General features: G+C 42.7%; 1 long non-coding RNA gene across 1 annotated transcript in view; it reads left to right on the forward strand.

Annotated features, from left to right (window-relative positions):
• Positions 1–20,226, forward strand: part of LOC119021913 — a 255,539-nt gene extending 235,313 nt beyond the window's left edge. The window contains exon 3 of the long non-coding RNA XR_005075799.1: positions 19,672–20,226. This is a non-coding gene — a long non-coding RNA (uncharacterized LOC119021913). The remainder of the gene's footprint in view (positions 1–19,671) is intronic.
• The last annotated feature ends 328 nt before the right edge of the window (positions 20,227–20,554 follow it).

Here is a 20,554-nt window from a genome sequence, read left to right on the forward strand (position 1 = left end):
TATACCATGAATGCTGGAGAGAGGTTCGCTGTGGAGATATGAGACTTCCTCAAAGATAATTTCAAGTCAGTGTCATGGACCACTCTCTTCCAAATGTGAGACTAGAAGAACACTCCTTCAGAAGCACTTTCCCAGATCAGCGTGCAGACGGCTCCCAGTTTCCATACCATATAGGGAGCCGCATAAAAGCAGCGTCCAAGCTGGCACCATGGACAACTCATTTCCTAATCCAAGACTGTGGGCCGCTTCAAAGCTTATCCCGAATCAACACCATGGACAACTTCTCATTTTCCAAACACAGCGGGTGACAGCTGCTTCAAAGATGATCCCACGTCGGCACTATGGACAGCATACGTTATTCAACAAGGAGGCCTACTTCTATTCGGATGACATAGGAAGCCATCCATAGAATTGTAATAGACAATCGTGACTCCTCTGTCCTCAGTGAACTTGCTATGGGTGGCTCCAGAAGTCTAAAAGCAATGATTAAAAATTGACATCGTATCTCGAATTCTCTTTTTTAAAAATGACACAAGGAAGATGAGTAAATCGGTGATACATGTTTGTGGGACCGGGGCGACGAGGGTGAGGGAACCACTTTCAAGAAAGATTCAAGTAAAAACAAGAAAAAACAGCTTAGGAGTAACCATATTGACTCAAATAAAAGATAGTGAGACAAACAGCTTTATTCATATACAAACTCTACGGCATGGGAAGGGTGCACAAACGTGGGTGCGCAAGTAAAGAAGAAGCCAGTGGCAGGAGCTGAGATGTAAACACAAGGCTGAGGATGCAGATACTGGTTTTTGAAGTTGTTCCAAGAAACTGGCACAGATATGGAGAAAATAGGAAAAATGTATAAATGTAATAAAAGCATCAGCGTCGGGGCGGGGGGCGAATAAAGAAGGTTAAAGGCACATTAGGCCATTTACACACTTTTAAGAAGCTTGCCAGGATTCAGAAACACCAACCCGATCCCTTTATTTTTTTGTTTTTAATTTAATAAAGATTTGTCTGCGCCGTGAGTGTCAAATTAAGGGCTGGCTTTGACTCATTGAGAGTTCACTCCAGCCATTGCAGGGCCATTTCAATTCAATTTAATTCAATCCAATAAACTTTATTTATCCCTGCGGGCGAGATTTCACGGTGGTTAAAAATACATTAAAAACAACACACATACTGTATACGAAAAGAGTTTGCCGATACACAAAAACCTTCACCACCACCACCACCACCACCACCACCACCGACGTTTACCTAGTTGTAAGCGAGCCGAAACAAAACGTACATCTAATTATCTTCAATCAAGCAGTGAAGCAGTGATTAGCAGTAAACCCTCAAGATTCTGAGGAATGGCCCACACAACAAACAGGGGAGGCTCAGTCACACACTAACGACAGAGGCAATTTGGCCCCGAGAGTACAAATTAAAACGGTGCTGCTGCTATCGAACATCGGCGAACGCCTCAGTTATCATGATAGATTAAAAGGAGACGCCGAATCTCTCGCACAAAGTGGAGAGAAGAAGAGAAACCGAGAGCTTCAAGTGCACCTTCCTCCGTCTACCTGTGCTCTTTATCCCATTCTATCTGATCTATCTATAGTCGTGCAGCAGTTTCTTAGCTGTGTGTCGGAGCTGCAGGCCCGAGGTTAAAATCAACACACCTGCCAGACACGGCCCTCTCAGTTTTGAGAGATCAAAGAAGAGCAACCAGAGGCCCAAATCAATAGTGCATCAGCCATGTTTTAGTGTGTGGAATTTTCGAGCCCACTGCTTTCTGCGCGCAACGCACTTTCTGAAATGCATTTAAGCCCGGTGGTTTGGTGTATGGCAGCTCCGGGTTAACAGGAGGAGCAGTCACTATTTTTTTTTTTTTTTTTTTGATAGGTACACAAAAAGAGACAGCTTCACTCAAGAACAAGCGCTTCCTTTGTTTCATTGCTTTATTTTACAGTGATGTTCTTGATTCTTCATTCATATATATATATATATATTTTTTTTTTTTTCCATTTTGTTAGCGTGCCATTCAGCTTTTTGTGCCATTTTTTCCCAAAACTTTCCCAAAGCTCTCCTTTAATGACTAAAACAAACGTATCATCTTTCAATCTCCATCTACATGAAGTGCTCATTTACAATCACGAAGGAAAAAGATTGTATAGTATATATGAATGAGTCCCATCTCATAGAGTGGATGCAGCTGCGGTGCTGCCGCGAGTGACGCACATCACGACTGATAACCGCTGTCTTTTCCTCTTTCTACCTTCCTTCTTGTTACATTTTACATTTAAAAATGACGACATGAGACCACGGGATCTTTTCACCAGTCAGACCAAAGACTTTACCTGCAGGATCTGTTTTCACTGCTACACTGGTGATACTTCAAAAGCTGTTTGTGTGTGTATAATAGCAGACGATTATTCCCATTTTATTAAATCAGGAGCCTGCTTCACTACTATGAAAGCAGGACGCCGCATCCCTCGCCTGCTGTTAGATTCTGATAAAAATGAGATGCTGGTCAGCTCAACACAGACACCACTTTGATGGAGTAACAGTGAAGTTTTTGACAGAGACTCTGGGTGTTGCATTAGATCCTCTGCTCTTTTTCTCTCCTTGGCTGATGTGAAAATGAATTCATTACTTTGTTTCATCTGGATGTGATTTATTGTAGCAATTTTTTTTTCTACAGGCCTGGCTATACCACTGCAGCTGCAGCCAATAACTTAACTAACACTAGCAAATTTTGACCACTGTAAACTAGTTTTAGCCCCCTTCTCCATGTGAGATCAGACTTAAAAGTGCCTCAGTGCCTTATAAACGTCTTGGGTGTGCGCTTTAACACCAACCTTGTATTCCAACCCCTGCTCACCACTTATTTCTGTTCGCCATAGTTACAAAGAAAAGTCAGCTGGATGCAGAGCCTTGTTCCCTATCAGGCCCCCTTCTCCTGGTATAACCCTCCCGCTGACATCAGACTGTCAGACTCTTCTTATTTTTTGATGACTTTGGGCTCGAGGCTCTACCTGCAACCATTATCCTTCCGGCAGGTCGCTCTTAGCCTCAACAAATATACGGGGCTGCCGTTAACTTTCCGACAGCCGCCTCATCCCTCCAACTTTCTTTGTTTGTTTCCTACAATCACAGGAGCTTCCACGTGCTGGACCGTCAGCCCGGGACCTCTCTTCTCCCCTGACGGCCGCCGCCTCATTCCAGATGTTTTTGATCTGGAGCTCTCCCCGATGTATGCACACTGTCCTTGTCTTGTCTTGTCTCCCTCCAAATCCATGTCCTCTTCTGTTCTGCTCTTCCAGAGGTATCTTCCATTCTTTTCTCCCTGTTAAAGGATTTTTGACAGGATTTTTTTTTCCTTATCCAAATTAAGGGTCCAAGATTCTGAGGTTCTCGTATGCTGTACAGATTGCAAAGCAGCTTGAGACCAATTCATGATTTGCGATTGCGGGCTGTATAAATAAAACCGACTCCACTTGATTGTAATTAATGAGTTCGATATAAACAAAGACACAAGACGGCACGACAAAGTGGTTACAGTTGTAATTCACAGCCACTTAAGTGCTTTTAAACGTCATAAAATACAAAGAGGTTCTGTATTTTTATTGCCCTTAAACTGTGAACAGAGCAGCTCATTAATCAGAGGTTAAAAAGTGCACATCATCAATTATTCATGTTGTTGAGGGATGACGGATGAATAGAAAATATGTTTAATGTTGTTTTGATAAGGAAAAAATGTCCAATATATACGCACAATAGCCATAATTCAAGCCATGACTAGTCAATTTTTCCTGATAAATCTGCTGTTTATCAATAACACATCGTTGTCCGTGGATCAATAAACCACAATTTACATCAAGCAACAACTGTCCCAGCTCAGGCTTCAGTCGGGCCCCTATCTCTCGACCATTTGGCAGACATCTGAAGTACATCAGCTCATATCTCTCTGTTCATCTTCTGCACCATGTGGGTAGAAAAAGACTTCCACATATCACTGACACTCCCTTAGCCCACAGCTAGATCACAGGCCCCCAGCAGGGGTTTGGAAAGTACCACGACTTGATAATCTGGGCTGATCCGATCTTATCTTCTTGCAGGCAATGGGATCTCCTTCAAAGAGACCCCGCCAGTTGAAACTATCTGCGGATTCCGCGTCTCGGCGGCTCTTTCACATCCATCCATTCACCTTTAAACAACGACGAAGCACAACATCACAGTTTCAAACGACGCCCCGGGGGCCAGCGAGGGGGGATCAAAACATTGCGCAATCCACATGAATATGAGAAGAAAAGCGCCACTCTCCTCATCAGATTCATGTTAGTTTGCCATACATTGTGGAGCAACAATCAGACCGAGGCTGCTTCAATGCTAAGCAGTCTTGGGGATCTAAAAATAGCGCCTCATATTTACCACATTAATCTTTCTCTTTGCACCCTGGAGACATTATATTGGGAGGTAAATCCAGTTATTTTCCCAAAGAGAGTTTCTTTAGTCATATAATATTACCAAGGCATTGCTTTACATTGTGTGTGTGTGTGTGTGTGTGTGTGTGTGTGTGTGTGTGAGGGGAAGGACTTGTTCGTAACACAGAGGCAATTTGCTGCGTGCCGGCCTATTTCACCGAGATGTTAAGAATGTGCGAGGGGGAAATATCAGCATTTTTGTGTTCATAACGCAATTCTAGATCCACAGTTCACAGACGGAGAAAGTGCAATATCCCAGCATACTCGTTACATTAAGCTTTAGCATACTGTGAGGTGGTTATACGGTGTATCAAGAAAACTTATCGCATAAGTAAGATCCAGACTGGATATCTGCTGCTTCTGGTTCTTAACTTGTGTGAATACCGCTGTTTCTTAGCAAGTTGGAAGGTTCTCCACATCCCACATCACTCAAAAGCGATAACTCAAGACTGTGAGACTGAATTAGAAAGATGTTAATGTATTACGTTTGGAATAATTGCAGGGTTGAGTGTACTGAGCGGCGCACGAGTCGAGGCCTGCTGAGCACTTTAACTTCACCTGAATTGACCATAGAGTGAGCTCAAGTCTTAGTTTCCCTTCAGAAAGTTCTTAAAAAAATAAAAGAATAATAATAATTGTAGCCACCAATCAAGGACTTTTCAATGAAAGAACTGCAGTGCTATATGTAAATGTAACGTGGATGAATCTCTAATGCTTTACCCCAGCTGTGAACATTTCTGCCGGAGTCACGTAAGACAGCTTTTCGTCACCAGTGGCAGTTGTTTAACAATGGCGACAACTCCTTTTAAAAGAACAATTTATGTAGCTTGATATGAACTGTGCTTTGACTATAGATAAATCATTGTGCTAATTAGGGAATGTAATTGCCTTTATCTTAACGCTGTCGATTTACTAGGCAAGATTGTACTATGAACGTGTAGTCAACAATAACCGATCAGTCAATTTCAATTTGCGACTGTCTCAAGCTCAACCGCTTCTTATAATTCGCCCTCCATCTGTGCAAATTCCAGACTGCGAATCATTAAGTTTCACATTAGACTTCTTGAAAAACTATTAAGGAGTCAGTAACCTTGAACTCCAATGTTTTAGTTGATGTAGATATACAGCATCACAGTGTTTCGTAAGAAATGTTGTCATGGCTCCACACTTACCTATTGCAGTTATTTGCTTTTCTTCCATTTCATCTTCACCTGCTCTTGATACCCAATGAAATCTGATTTTCACTCCAGCTATGACAACACTATATGCAGCTACTAGCATTTGTCTTCTCTTACTCAAGACCTTACTCCCCTCATGGAACGGGTGTCGGGGTCTTGAATTTTTAATCATTTGAATTCAATTGAATTGCCATCAGATCTGCTGATGGCTCCCTCTCATTGGAGCCTTGAGTCTTCTCTGTGTTGGTATTTGGAGAGGCTGATCGTCCTCCAGCTTTCCAGCTAACTCCCTCCTCAGCAGAGCTTGCTGCTCTGACATCCATCACAGCAGAGCATCGCATCGCTTCAGCCATGTCAACTAATTATCATGGTTGGGGGTTTTGATTTAGTCATTTCCTGTTTTATTTGGTCGATTACATCCACATGTGTCATGTTTTACTTTCAACTTCCTGTCTTTGTCTTTTTCCCCCCACCCCTTTTCCTGTTCACCTGAGCTAATTATTCAATCAGTAGTTGTGCATCCAAGCTGGTGTTTATCCCCTTTTTTATATAAGTTTGTCTGTGTTCCTTTGACTAGTTCCCTGTGGTTTTATTTGTATACCTCTTTCTTGGAGTCTCTTTTGCCTGCCTTTTTGTTGCCATCCTATTGTTGCCAGCCTCTGTTGCCTTTCTGTTACCTGCATTTTGGATTATTTTGGATTTGGTCTTTGTTATCAGAGCTTGCCTTTTGTTTTTCAACCCCTGTGTCTTGCGATTACATCTATTTTTGATAAAACTCTCACACTCATTTTTATACGTGGGGTCATCAGCTACATTCATTCAATCATTGGGGGAATTCTCTGTGCTGTTCTCTGCCTAAACAGCCTATTGTTGTGTATTATTTCCACATTCTTATACGTTATTGATAGAGAGTCTATTGTCATTACTAGATAATTAAATACAAAAGCTTTTCAGACCTCCCACAAGGAGGCTGTCAGTGCTCAATACAAACCCCACAGTTCAACAAATGGTCCTCCTCAGGATCCCAGGAAGCAAACAAAAATACTCAGTTTGAGACTCAATACAATAATTGGCCGACGAAAATAACCCCATGTGATGCCTCTTGCTTCCAATAGACAAGCTTAGCGATCCTCTGACATCTCCGGAGTTACCTCCCATAGGCTGGCCAGTGTGTTGCTGTCAGCTCCAGGAAGCGTCCACTCTGGGAGCCAGGCAGTTTCATGGCTGGAGTGGAGAGGATGGTGTTGGAGAACAATCCGATTCTGCACAATGGGTGAACTATTAATTACAGATTTTGTGGCTCATTGCCAGGGGTTGGCGAGCTAATCGATGATCAGTCTCGAGTGGGACTGGATCTTTTCCACTGGTGAGTAGATGTGAGCCTTTTTCTGAATACATTACTGTCCTGCAGGCCAGATGGGAAGCTTTGGCAGGTTGGATGTGGCCCACGGGCCGCCAATTGATGATCACTGATGCTGGACTTGTGTCACTGAACTCTATTCTTTTTGGATTTATCTCTCCCGACCCATTTTCAAGACTCATTTTATGGGACATCTTCATACTGCCTTCATCACTGCTTATCGGAAAAGGGAGAAATGCTTGCTGGGATATAATCCAGCTGTTGTAATTTGTATAATTGTTACAACTGTGCATGCACTTTTTGTGTCATTGTGTCACAACTGTAACTCTCAATTTATAATCAGACTTTCACAAAGGTTTTCTTTTTAACTTGGATTTATCTGTTTATTCATTCATTTCTAAAGAGTGAGCAACTTGGGCAGAGTGTGGAACTGTCGCTGTCACTGTAGAGCTTGTTGTGACAGATGTTTCAGTGTCAAACTTGATTTGACACTAAAACAATCAAGCTGAAAAGATGAGATTCTCTTTTTTTTATTTTTAGACATAAAATCCATCTGTCTTTAAACTCATAGGAATGTCTCATTATAAGCTAGAAAACTGTACCGTACGATATCTGTGCAACTTTATTTGGAGACAGAATCAAACACAACTGATCATTCTGATGATCCTTATGTCCACGTGTGTGAGTGTGTGTTGGTGTGTATGTTTGCTGTAATGTGTTGGGAGAAACGCGGTCATATTGTCTTGTCCAGTTTGTGTCCGATGGTGTGAGGATGCAAGAAGAGAAGCAGATGGAGCAGTTGACCTTAAACTTTAACTTGGTTGGTTGTCTTCAATCTAATCCCAAACACAGCGCTTCTGTCTGGATGCTGCTGTGTGCTGTCGGCCTGTAGGGTGATAGGGGCCGGGCGGTGAGGAGAGGGCGGGCGAGCTGATCCCCCAGATGAGAAACGGCCCCCGAATGTGTCTGACGTGTCTAGCTCGAGTGTAAATTTCTGTAATGTAACATTATCAGCATTAAAGCATGAAAATGAATGTTGTACAGATATCATTTATCCCATAAATGATTTCAATGTTCTTGGATGGACAAGGAGAAAGAAGAAGTTGATACTTGTTGCTAAGCAACATCCTTTTTTTTTTTGCATCCTTTCACAGCACCTTGTGTTTTGTATGACAGTCAATTCTGGCTTATTGTCAAAATTCATCTGAGCACGCTTAGGATCAACCAGTTCCAACCCCAAAGTCACCGACTTTCTCTTGTAACACTTATGTTAGATAGTAGTGGTGAAAGGCTCTCAGTACTTCCCTCTGACTTTGGCTCGCTATCGTTTTTAGATGTGTTCCTTTAAAAAATATCACATCCAGAGCCTTGTTCTCCACGACGGGCAGTGTTGAATGAGTTGTCGTGGTAGCAGCAGAACAGATTAGCGAGCAGAAGTGTAAAGAAGCTTGTCAAAGAAAAGAAAATGATAGTGCTCCGTATTCACACCGTTATCCGCGCTACGCATACACACAAACCCAAATTTTTTGATTCAAACAAAACGTTGTTTGGTTAATGATTCTTAAAACTCTAACACTGGCTGCAGCAAATTCTACACATACACACACACACGTTTTGAACAGGGAACAGCTGAGTGTGTGGTTATGACAGCTAATTACTGCTATCAGGGTTGTACCCCGAAGCCATCGTTGCAATTTTAATTGACCGCTGATTGAGTGGGTCTAGGTGTGTCTGATTTGTGGATGGATTTGTTTATGGAACGCGAAAGTGACGACGACGTGTGTGTCTTCAGTCCACTGTAGGAAGAAAACAACTCTGTGCTGGCCGCCGCGGTGAAAGGGCCTCCACTGTGTGTCCCGCGAGCTGAAGCCGTTGAGCTGTTTGATGTGACACAAGGTCACAGGGAGCCCTGATTGACATGCACGACTACCGCCGTTGCCACAGAGGGGCCCTGCGTTGGCAGCACCTCCCTCTCTACGCACCTCAGACGGCGATCAGTCATTTACGAGTTCGCTGCCACGCGACAGCCTGACACGAGCGGGCAACCTGATAGATTGACTGCAGGGAGAGATGGAGAGACTTTTAAAAATGTACGCTACACTGACTAAACAGCCAGACAAGAGGCTCCCCAAGAGGGATGGACAAAGAAAACAAGCGGAGAGAGAAAAATTAGAGGATGACGAGACGTGCTTTTACATGTTAAAAGAAAGAAAGAAGTCTGCTTCGACCTTCTTCGACCTTTTTCTTATTTTCAAACACAACGTGTTTGAAAATAAACAACGCTTTCTCTGGAGATTTTTTTTTTTTTTTAATCTCACTCAATACAATAGATGTTGTTCGAAAGTACAGAACAATCACTCAGTCATTGTCTCTCTTCAGTTTGTTGTCTTTTCAGAAACAACCTTCAAGGTAATCCGCAGACCTCAATGTGTTCCCCCAGTTAATGATGCTGCCTGTTGACGGGGGGAGGGCTGTCGATTATTCTGCATAGGACGGGCCATTGTTCTGTAATGAGACATTGTTAATGAGTTTGTGTGTGTGTGTGTGTGTGTGTGTGTGTGTGTGATTTTTTTTAATGTTCTTGTTTGATGCCTCGAGTACCGCAACCCAAATGTGTTTTTACGTCAACTTCTGCGGCAGATTCCTCGTCACAGCCCTGCCAAAAAGTAAAACAACGAGGCTCGATAATACAGGGCGAAACGGGGGAAAAAAAGATACTATTTGTTGCTTTCCACCCTCACTGCATGCATGGGTTTAGGACAAACAACAGCAATTTATTTCTCCAGTCAAAAGCAATACCCTCAACTAATTTTCTCCTCCGACATAAACATTGCGTACGCAGTGCATCAGCATCAATTATTTCGCGCACACACACACACGGCGTACATTAGATTTCCCTACCTTGAGCCTTTATGTGGTCGTAATGCCCTCAAGGCAGCGGCCACCTCCTATCTCTCTAATAGTGAAATGTGGCAGAAAAAGTCATTATAAAAACGGAGCCTCCTTCTTTCTTTTTTTTATCCAAGGGTTTAGAACATTTGCATGAAATCACATATATGAGAGAGAAAAATGATGGCGAGGCAGTTTTCACAATTCACTTCCAACGAGTCATGCTGCAGCATTATATGCCAATTACAGACATGGTTCACCTCTGTTGGCTTAGCCATAAACTCTAATTCTCACAGAGTAGTAATTAATTTGATTTTCTGAAGCTTTAAGGGGAGCCGGGCTCCATATCATATTTAAATTTTTATGGGGTGAGAAAAAAAAAAGGAAATCAACCTCAGAAGCGGCATAAGTGCATGTTGACTCACAGCAGTGGACGATTGTTTTTCCCTAATCAGCACGCCATGTGTAAATCGTGTCCAGTGCGCAGGCTTAACTAGACAAATTAATCCTGATACCACTATGTTTGATTCACACGTGAGTCCATGTGAGCTGATGGCAACACGGCAGGTCGTTTTGTATGCACAACAGCTAAAAGCTAAGTGTGCCATTAAAGTTGTTTGTGGTGCCATTACAGGCCTGTCTCTAAAACTGGCATGTTATGACATTAATGTTGATGGGGGTGATTCAGAATCTGCTGACTGAATAGGATCTGAGCTGGATCAATACAGACTGCATGTATGTAAATGCAGTCATTAAATCTTTCTCCAGTTAGATGTCTGGGGCGAAGGAAAATGTGCAATAGTATAGGTAAGGGCATGAGATACAAAAAATTACCATGAGGAAAAAAAGGAAGAAAGGGTCCGTTTTTTGGTTTCAGGGGACGATTCAGGATGTCATTGTTTGATCAAGTCACAAGGAGTTCTTTTAACATGACTCCACGGAGATGATTAAGTGAAGTTAAGCATGTGACAACATCTGCCGCGGCTGAATGCAAATTTGCTGTTGTCCCACTCACACTATCCACAGTATCAGCAAGAGCGTGGCGCTGAATTCTTATTAGCTCAGTCCTCATCTGTATGATGGAAAATAAGGACAGAACGCATGAGCACATTTAATCAGAAAGCCCCGTAGTCTCCCCGAAGCCTAAACATTAGCTACCTATGCCGCTTGCATAGTAATATTCCCATTCTGTTAATGTTTTTGACCTCAGGTACAGTACTTTCTACTCTGTGTTTCATAGTCTGATAGTCAGCGTTTGAAGTCAGAAAAAAGCGAGGACGTTTGCAGAAGTGGAAATGTTGATGGCACTACACCACCTGACCTCAATTACTCTCCCGGTAAATAAGATAAGACCCATTAGATACATCGCTGTTCTTCAGATGAACACAGTGTGGGTAAACACAAGTTATGCTTTGACTTTGTTTCTATTTTTCTTTTAAGTGTCTGGAAGTGTTTTTGTTCCTCAAATGCATGTACATAAAGCTAACATGTATGTACTACTTGTGTCTTACGGGCATGTGGATCAGTCCAGATTATATTTACAAATATGTGTAATATGTGTAAAATTTGTGATGTTCTATATTTGTCTTCCTGTCACAAAGCCCAGTGGAATTACCAGCACCAACAATGACCTGCCCTCTCATCAGCTATTTTCTGACAAGCTAAAGCTTGTCAATGCATAATAATGACAATCAGTCGCTTGCCTAGTGCAGATGAGAGTTGTTCAAAACATCAAGTTTGATGCAATATTTATCCTCTGGTCTAGAATTTCTTTGTCCCTCGCAAACAGGAATCACACATCAACAGACTGAGGCGAGGCAGTCTCTCCTCATCCTTTACAATAAACCAAAACAATGCTCATAATTGTAGCAGTCACATGCTTACAGTTGATCTCACTCAAAACAACATTCCCATCATCTCCACATCCACCTCAGGACAAACATAAAGCTTCCTGTGCACTAATCACTGTTGTGTGTCATACGTCAAACTATTTTCAGAACACATATTCACAGAAGAGGCTTCACAGACCTGATGAACTCCTTAACCGAGTTCCTGTCACATTAGCTTTCACCGCACAGCATAGCATACACAGTACATCCATTCACACAATGCAACCAGATGATTATCATAAGAGCTTGTGCCTGAGGCCAACAGACACAAGATATCACTTTACATGTATAGGTAATGTTATATCTATATCTATACTAATGTTAGAACAACATGTCAAAATAAAAAGGGACATTTGAGAATTTTCCCTCACAAAACCTACACGTTGGAAAAAAATACACAACATTATTAAATAAACAGAAATGTGCATCACTGTTGCACTGGGAGACCAGTTCCTTCGTGAAAATTACTCTGCCGGCGGAAAATAGTTCCCGACAAATCTCTTTCAGTAACGCAACACAAAACTGCAATGCCCAGCCGCCTGAGAGCGCAATCGCTTTTTTTTTTTTTCTGTCTTATTTTTCTTTAATTCAGACACATTTTTGTTTATCAGAAGTCAGCTACTTTTGGTCTGTGCTCAGTGAAAAAATATTGAATAATGTAAGCCTCATCCTTTAATCAAAGTCGTCCCTGATCAAAAAATCCTCTCGGTCCGAAGTGATTTTCTCACTGAGACACACACACACACACAAAAACAAGTTTCAAGCGATTCTCAGCAGACTGTGGAATGAGAGTTTCATTGTGGGAGAGATCAGTGATCATGTGAATGCATCTTGCCAGGCTTCAAGCAATACTATTCGCTCAACAGGGTTCTTATTAGCAGCTACGGTTTAAAGAGAAGTGACAACAGCGATGGCAGCTCCGCAACAGGTTTGCAAAGGTAAAACAAATAAAACCATTCGGAATAATCACGGAGCTCGATGTTCCCTGATAGTTGACACAACCGACCCTGAACGTTCCTGAATCGTGTGTTTTTCCAGTGGCCACTTCAAATTTCAGCGCTCACCCGTACAAAACGTATGACTCAGAATTAGAACCCCACAATTTAAAAAAAAAAAACAAAGAAAAGGGGGGCGGCATTTGTGAATGGTGAATTTTTAATTTTTATTTTTTTTTTTCCAAAGCAGACACATTGAGCTTTGTTCCAGCTCCTTTTCAACCCACAGCTCTCCGGCTCTCTTTCAGCGCCACTGCACCCTGAAGAGCACACACAAAGCTTTTCATCTCTCCACACATCACAACTCCATGCTTGATCGCTCCTTGTCTTTGTGGATTGAAGATGGATGGATAAAGACATTCATCTTGATCAAGCACATAAATGGTTTACAGTGCACATGCAACACTCGGTACAACAATCCCCCGCCCCAACGCACGACAGAGCGAGGCTGGTTTCTGACACTAAATGACATTGTATGGGGGAATTGTCTTTCATGAGTGTTGCAAAAAATATAACTCTCTGCCGGTTATTCTTTCCCTCTGGTAGATTGCACGCTCGTCAGACTTTCAAGAGGATTCGTGTTAGCAAATTCGCCCTCGTTGTGATGCCCACTGAACAGAACATTCCTCATGATAAACAAAACGGCAAGCCATCATCAAAGCAGACAGATCTGTGCTCACACGAAGCGACGGCTGGGGAAAAATTGATGAAAATTCAGCATCTACATGCCCCTGCGATGGTTATTAATTCCCTTTAGCCAGACGCAACTCACATTTTTCAAGAAAATTAATTCTGCTGACTGATTTGCTTTTGTAATAACCTAATAGTATGCCACTGCCATGCTCGCTCGCCTGGAACTGATAGGGGGAAGCAAATATCGATTGAGAGCTCCTCACCATGTGGCTGCGGATTTAATGGAGATATTCAAATTTGTTCGCATTTTTTTATAGTTTTATTCGCACAAACCTCTCTATAATGAGAAATGTAATAAGTGAATTCTTTTGAATTAAAGAATAAGCCACACCAGATGGATTTCTTGAAACGCACACGCTGGCAGAGCAGCAATAAATAATGCGCCAGCGAACGCAAGGTTAAGGAGGAACGTGCTGTCAAAAACAGCTTTTTTTGTTGAACACAAGTGTCTGATCTGCGGCACAGTGCGATGATACAGCGTCGGCCTTTTCGCGTCGAGCCATGTGCCTGACATTTCTGACATCTGCTCCTACATCAAAATGTTGTGTCCATGGGTTCTTCAGCGGGCCCTGTCGCTGCACTACATTTTAGCTCAAGTTTGTGAGCTGGCGAGGACATTTTAACAAACAAGCACTTTCTGGTTTGTCATTCGCACACGCCCACGCACTCTGTTGCTCCAGTCTCAACTCCGTCTGACAATGTTACATCTGCTGTTCGTTGTCTGAATAAACTAAAGCCCCTGTGCACCAGAGAAAGTCTCAGGGCGAGTTATTTACTTATGTATTTATTTATTTTTTCCAATTGCATGTCATATGTTGGGGGGCATTCGGGGGTCAGCGGGCTGCTGGAGAGATGGAGGAGAGAGAGAGAGATGCATCAGCCTGGAACATGCCAGGATTTTTATTTTCACGCACGGGTCTGTCCTTCTGCTCGTACTTGTGTGTGATGCAGGGCTGCTGCATGTCATATTTTATGTACATGCAGTATATTCGCAGCGAGCCAACAGTGCTTTGTAAGCATGCTGCAGCCTCGACAACAGCAGATGAAGCCATTGCAGGCTGTAAAAAATCCAAACACAGACATACCGTACTGCACAGCTTTCCACGCCACCCCAAAAGCTGAATTTAAGCCTGTATCCAAGTGCTTTTTTTTTTTTTTTTTTTTACTGTGATACACAAACAAACTGCCTTCCCTCAAAGCAGCAGTCTTACTTTCATTGTATTAACAGTTGTATGTGTGATGGGAGCCGGGGGGGGGGGTCACATGCATAGATGAGCTTTACAGCCCTCAACTTAACCGCTATGGTTCACGCTCACAGCTGTCATTAACCTCGTGTCCAGCGGCAGCAGACAGCTGCTTTCAGTGGCTGAGCTCTGATAAACTCATTGCATGTGCACCTGCCCGGCACCAAACGGCAGCCTGGAAGTCCAACCTCATCACCAGACAAGAAAATCAGCATTTTAGGATTCTACACAGCCCCAGATCACTTTTTACTACCACTCTCATTCTCATGCACTCCATATTTGTGCATTTCAATAGGCTATGAGTGAGGTTAATGAACGATTGTTATGTGTCAGACTGTTCTTTGACTTTTAAAATTGCTACATGTAAGATTTTAAAGGTTAAAACAGTCAAAATAATAACCACAATTGTCAACAGAATGTGAAGTGATATCAGTTTTGACATGTCAAAGACGTCTATAAATTGTATTGGAGTCATAGATACTGAAGTTAGCATGCTGACCTGTACCTTTAAATCAGTTTGGAAGTAGCTCTCAGCCTCCTGTCATGAGCAGTCCCGCCGGTATATGCAAATAATTGTCTCAATCCATCCATTGCATTATTGTCTTTTAACTTTATCTTTCTGCATGTTTTCACAAGCCAAATGCCTTCTCACCTCCCTCGCTGACTGAAGGGAATTATTCTGCAGACTGCGTATGTGAAACCCTCGCTCCCGTGCAAAATGGAAACACAAGAAGCATCTTCTGATTTTTTTTTTTTTTTAAAACACAACAGGGTAACTCAGCTCACAGAGTCTGTTCCCCCATCAGAATGTCAACAGGACATGCGCATACCTTCAATCGTCTTTATTACACTCCAGCTGCCTAACATGTTTCTACCCTTCACGGATCTCAGCCTTTGAACAGGAGAGCCTTTTAAGTGCTTCCCCTTCAAGTCTAATGCCTATGCTTTGTTTACACCAAAACACTCCCCGTTCACCCCACCACTTTCTCGGAGCACATCACCAAAAAAGCTTCCTCCAGAAACGCAGCGGCACATAGTTTTATACTGGAGGTTACTTAAAGTGGGTGTTGAGTGTTTTGGCAATAAAAGTACAAATACACTGTTCACGCTGAAACAACAGAGAGAGCACAGGAGCTGGTTAACAATCAAATTTGGGGTTTTGAAAACACCCGACACTGCAGATTCATGCACATGAACGCGATCAACAAAAATAGTTTTGTGACTGCTGGCTTCGAGAGCTGAGCAGTTGATGTTTTTTTTTAGAGTTGCGCAGTTAGTGAGTATCTAGAGGGTAGATTTACAACTCTTTCCTTTGATTTAGTGTTCGAGTTATTTCCAAATCCTCAGTCCTGTGCATGCACGTCCCACACACACACACAAACACACACACACACACACACACACACACACACACACACACACACACACACACACACACTTGGATACACACCCCTGACATTATCAGGCCTACAAAGAGAATGTGTTTACACCCTAAATCCTGCTCGCCCCCTCAGCTCAAATATTTAGACTGAAAGTCTCAAACTCTTCCCTTTGAATTGAAGTAATTGGTTGGCGTTTGAATTGGACTTTTACAGGCAGTAGCCCACAGAAGTTTGGTATCAGCTTACAAATATGCAGTGTGTACGCACGTACATGTGTCCAGCATTATTAGTATTCTATCAGTAAAGCCATATGAAAGTGTAGTCTCCCTCCTTTTAAGTCACCCCACCCTCTCTTCCCTGCTGCTCACTCGCTCTCTTCCCTTTCTATGCAAAGGTCCTGAGTGTGCCCTGTGGGCAGCTATTAATGAGGAACTGTGTGGTGAGTCTTATTAAACCTTAATGACAGGCAGGTCCCTGCCTGGATGTCAGTATATGTTGAACTGAGCCAATCATCGACACAGAGAATCTCTAATCCACAGTGTGGAAAAAAAGGTCCCTTTCCAGGATAGCTCCCTCTGTGATCTTCCCTCTGAGGTCTGCAGTGAAATGAGCTATTTTGAAGTCGTATAAAATGTTTGGGTTGGAAGCAAGCACCTGCTGTTGTGAAGTTTACCTTCTCACATTTGCGTCATCTGATGCACGGGTGGAAGGCAGAAAACAGATTATGTATGCCACAGAAATCAGACAGTGAATAATTTAATGGAACTTGGATTCGATGAAGTCGTTTTCAGCTGATTCCATGGCCGAAAAAAGACAAGGACAGGACTTTGAACGAACCCAGAGGCCGATCATAGTGGGAAAAATCGTAGAGTTCAGGAAGTTCTTGGTTCAGAAAGAGCTTGACCGTCTGTCAATCATGTATAAGGTCTTCCTCTAACAACCCCTATACAATATTCCTCACCAGCTCTGGAGAGAAAACCTCTCTCCTGTAGACCTCAGCTGCAAAAGACCTCATCCACCTCTGCCTAGTTTGCTTTCCAATCCTTGGTCAAACAGCTTCAAAAATAGAAGAGAGAGGTCACTAACCCTTCTGCAATGTTATGTATCTGAATATGGCTGACATCACATAATCTAATCTCACCAGTCTCCTCCTGTGCCATCACACCTTTTCTTCCATTTTCCCCTTGTTCCCATGTCTGACCGATGATATATGCCCAGCGTCAAGTTGTAAACTATGAACTATACCTGGTGATGAATGGTCACACGGCTCTCTGTCTCCCCCTGTTTGCTGCAGCCGAGGCATTTGGATTCTCTTCGGTTATTTCAGTTTGTGTGCGCTGCCCTGACAATAGAGTATATCTCAGGCAGACACATAAACGGAGAGAGGGGATGTATCTGAACATGCCATTCGAGAGTTTTCATAGTGAGAACACACAGGAGTGAGGATTCAGTCGGTCAGTCGGCTGGTCAGAGGGTTGAAACCATCTTGGTCCAGTTGGTGTCAGTAGTAGGAACAGGTTTTGTCAAGAGGTGTAACAACTATGGCTATGGATTTTATTGGTTCATTTTTCGAACCAGCTATGAGTGAGCTCACCGTTATTTTAACACATCCACACACCCAAACGACTGAGCAGGTTGGTTCATGGTGTCTCCCAAGACGACATATATAACCACTCCAAAAAACCACACCACCGTTGCAGCTTATAGCAACAAATGTACCAGAACCTCAACATATGGTTTCATTAGGTTTAGACAAGAAAGCTACAATACTTGGTTAAGTTTAGGCACTAAAAATACTTATTAGGTTCAGGAAAACACTGTGGTTTGGATTAAAATCACTGCATACTGTACATGGGCTAATAAGTTAAAACAATTCGCTCTTGACTTCTAATAATTACAGAATTATTAGCAGTCTACGTTTGAGGGACAAAAATGGAATTCTGATTCCGATTATACGTATGTGTTATGAACACGACAACAAACAGAAAAAAGGTTCGTGTTGCCACCTGAAGGATGAGAAGAAGAGCTTGGATTTGTTTCTTTTTTGAGAGTTTTGTGCTGGCGTCAACGCGGAGTGTTAGAGTATGAAAATTAACTGAATGTTATGTTGTTGTTTCGTTGTCCGACTTCCTGTCTGCTCTGTGCTGGATTTGGCTGGATTGATGCACCGTGCTCCGGCAGAAATAGAAGCCCTGTGTATCTGCTTCGGGAGGATCTGCAGCAGAGTAGATACCCAATGCAGCAGAGCCAGTTGAAGTAAAACAAAAGACTAGAGTGATACCGATCAGCTCTGCTGCTGTGGCGGATCAGACATGGGCCGGAAACGGATCTGGTGGAGTTTAAGGGTTTTTAATAAACTTGAACGAATGCATTTCAGTCACCTACTGGGTGAGAAAATTCCTTCACCACGAGCACAGACACTGACACATTTCACTTGGATGATACACCCATAAAAACTACATCATCTGTACCGGATACTAGTTTGAGCTGAGAACTCACTCAACCTTATTCAAACATCCATCATGTTTTATCATTCCAGTGTACTGGTTGTCCTTCCAGCTCGAGGAACGCCGCAGGAGAGTTAGAGCTTGTACGTGATTTGATTTGTTGAATTTGACAACCAAGCATCGCAAGTTTATTAATTTAGCACCATATGAACAAACAAAGCAGATTTAAAGTGTCTCACATCAGGCATACAAATACATTAAAAAGCAGCAGCTAAGTATTAAAGTACACTTCAGAGAGCAGAATAAATAGGCTTCATTTGATAAAAGCAATGGCACCCAGAAAAGTTCTTAGTCTTGATTTGAAGGAGCTGGATTAGGTGTTGGATCGCGTTCGCTCAGAGAAGAGGTTTGTAGAAACATAAAGTTGCTTCATCAGGCTTTATTCCAAACAGCTTGCATAGTGGGTGAACTAGTCTGAGTGCACCTAAGTGGTTCAGTAACTTGATGGATTTGTAGGTTTGTAGCTCAAAACCATTTCTTGAAAAGCAAATTTGAGAAGTCCTGTCTGCTTTCTCAGAACTCCAGCAGACCTTTCCTTTGTCTCTCTGTGGTCTAACTCATGTAATTCCCGCTATACGTTTAGTCGACAGCTGGCTGATTCTGCAATCATCGTGACGTGGCTGACAGGTCGACCCTGCGAGACCTTCATTTAAGTAACTGCAACAGCCAAGGCGTCACATCGCTTGGAATTATGCTATTCTGGCACTGACACTGTTCTCTATTCCGTCTGAATGTTTTTCGTGTTTCTTCACGCAGACGTGAATCAATCAATTCCAGACAGCATATTACAGCATGGGTGTTCTGAGTTCCTACAGTGGGGTACAGGTCGTGTGTTAGAGGTGCATCTTTTGTGTTGGTTCACCTGCAGAGCCGGTGAATATCAGATGTGCTGCATAATACTTGGATTTCCAAGAAACCTCAGGCCACGCATGGAATTATTCCGGCTGCCGGGTTCAAAGCTGTAAAGATATGTTTTGAGGTTTATGTGTTAGTCACATGGACACAGTTGGATTTCTAAGGGCTTTTTGATCAAAAGCTTTTTTTTTTTCTCTCTCTCTCTTTCAGACTCAACAGGAGAGCGCACACTGCTTCAAACACCAGATGGTCAAGAGGATTGTCCCTGTCAAGGTCCCCACATATGGGAAATTCATGCCAGGTTCCGTCGGGACCAGAAGAAAAGAGACATGGCATGATTCTGTGCAGTGCCTAGAGGTAGGAGAATCAGGATGGAAGCCGTCACGTTGGGGTGCTTCCCCTAGAGGACGTTTTTTCAGGTGGCCAGGTGTATTTTCAAACGCCTGACGATGTGCAGGTTCACCCCTGGCCAACCTGGGGTGTAAATCCAGTATAAATCGCAGATTAGCAGCCTGAGAGGAGCAGAGCGGGAGCTGAGCAGTCGCAGGGGTGTCTCTAAAAAGACCAGTAGAGGCTTTGGAGAATTACAGCAGGGGATCCTTTTCTGAGTGTGTGTGTGTGTGTGTGTGTGTGATTTGTACCCATTTGTACATTAAAATAAATCAGAATAATTATATAATACCTGCATTTCATTAAGCAGGGTTATCTGTTCTGTAAATGTTAAGTGTTATTTTGCACTTTTTTGGTCAATGTTATAAATCTTACATGAACGGAGAGACAGCACAGATTACATTTCTGACAATACAGTCTATACACGCAATAAATATAGAAGTAACCACTTTCACAACCCTGTGTCGTCCCGTCTCCTGTCCTGTTTAAAGGGGATCATATCGAGGAAATGTTGCTAGCATGTCTGGCAAGACACAAAAATCCTCCACCAACAATCCTTCAACGGAAGAAGGCATTAATCCTCCTGACCTTAATTACTGCTGTGAAAACGTTTCAGATGTGCTGAGGTCATCTTAATGTGCCCTAAACTAACATCTGGCCACAGACCCTGTTAACCCTGCACCACAGAAGCAAGACCCGGTCG

This window comes from Acanthopagrus latus, chromosome 6 (assembly GCF_904848185.1).
Source record: "Acanthopagrus latus isolate v.2019 chromosome 6, fAcaLat1.1, whole genome shotgun sequence".
NCBI classification, from domain to species: Eukaryota; Metazoa; Chordata; class Actinopteri; order Spariformes; family Sparidae; genus Acanthopagrus; species Acanthopagrus latus.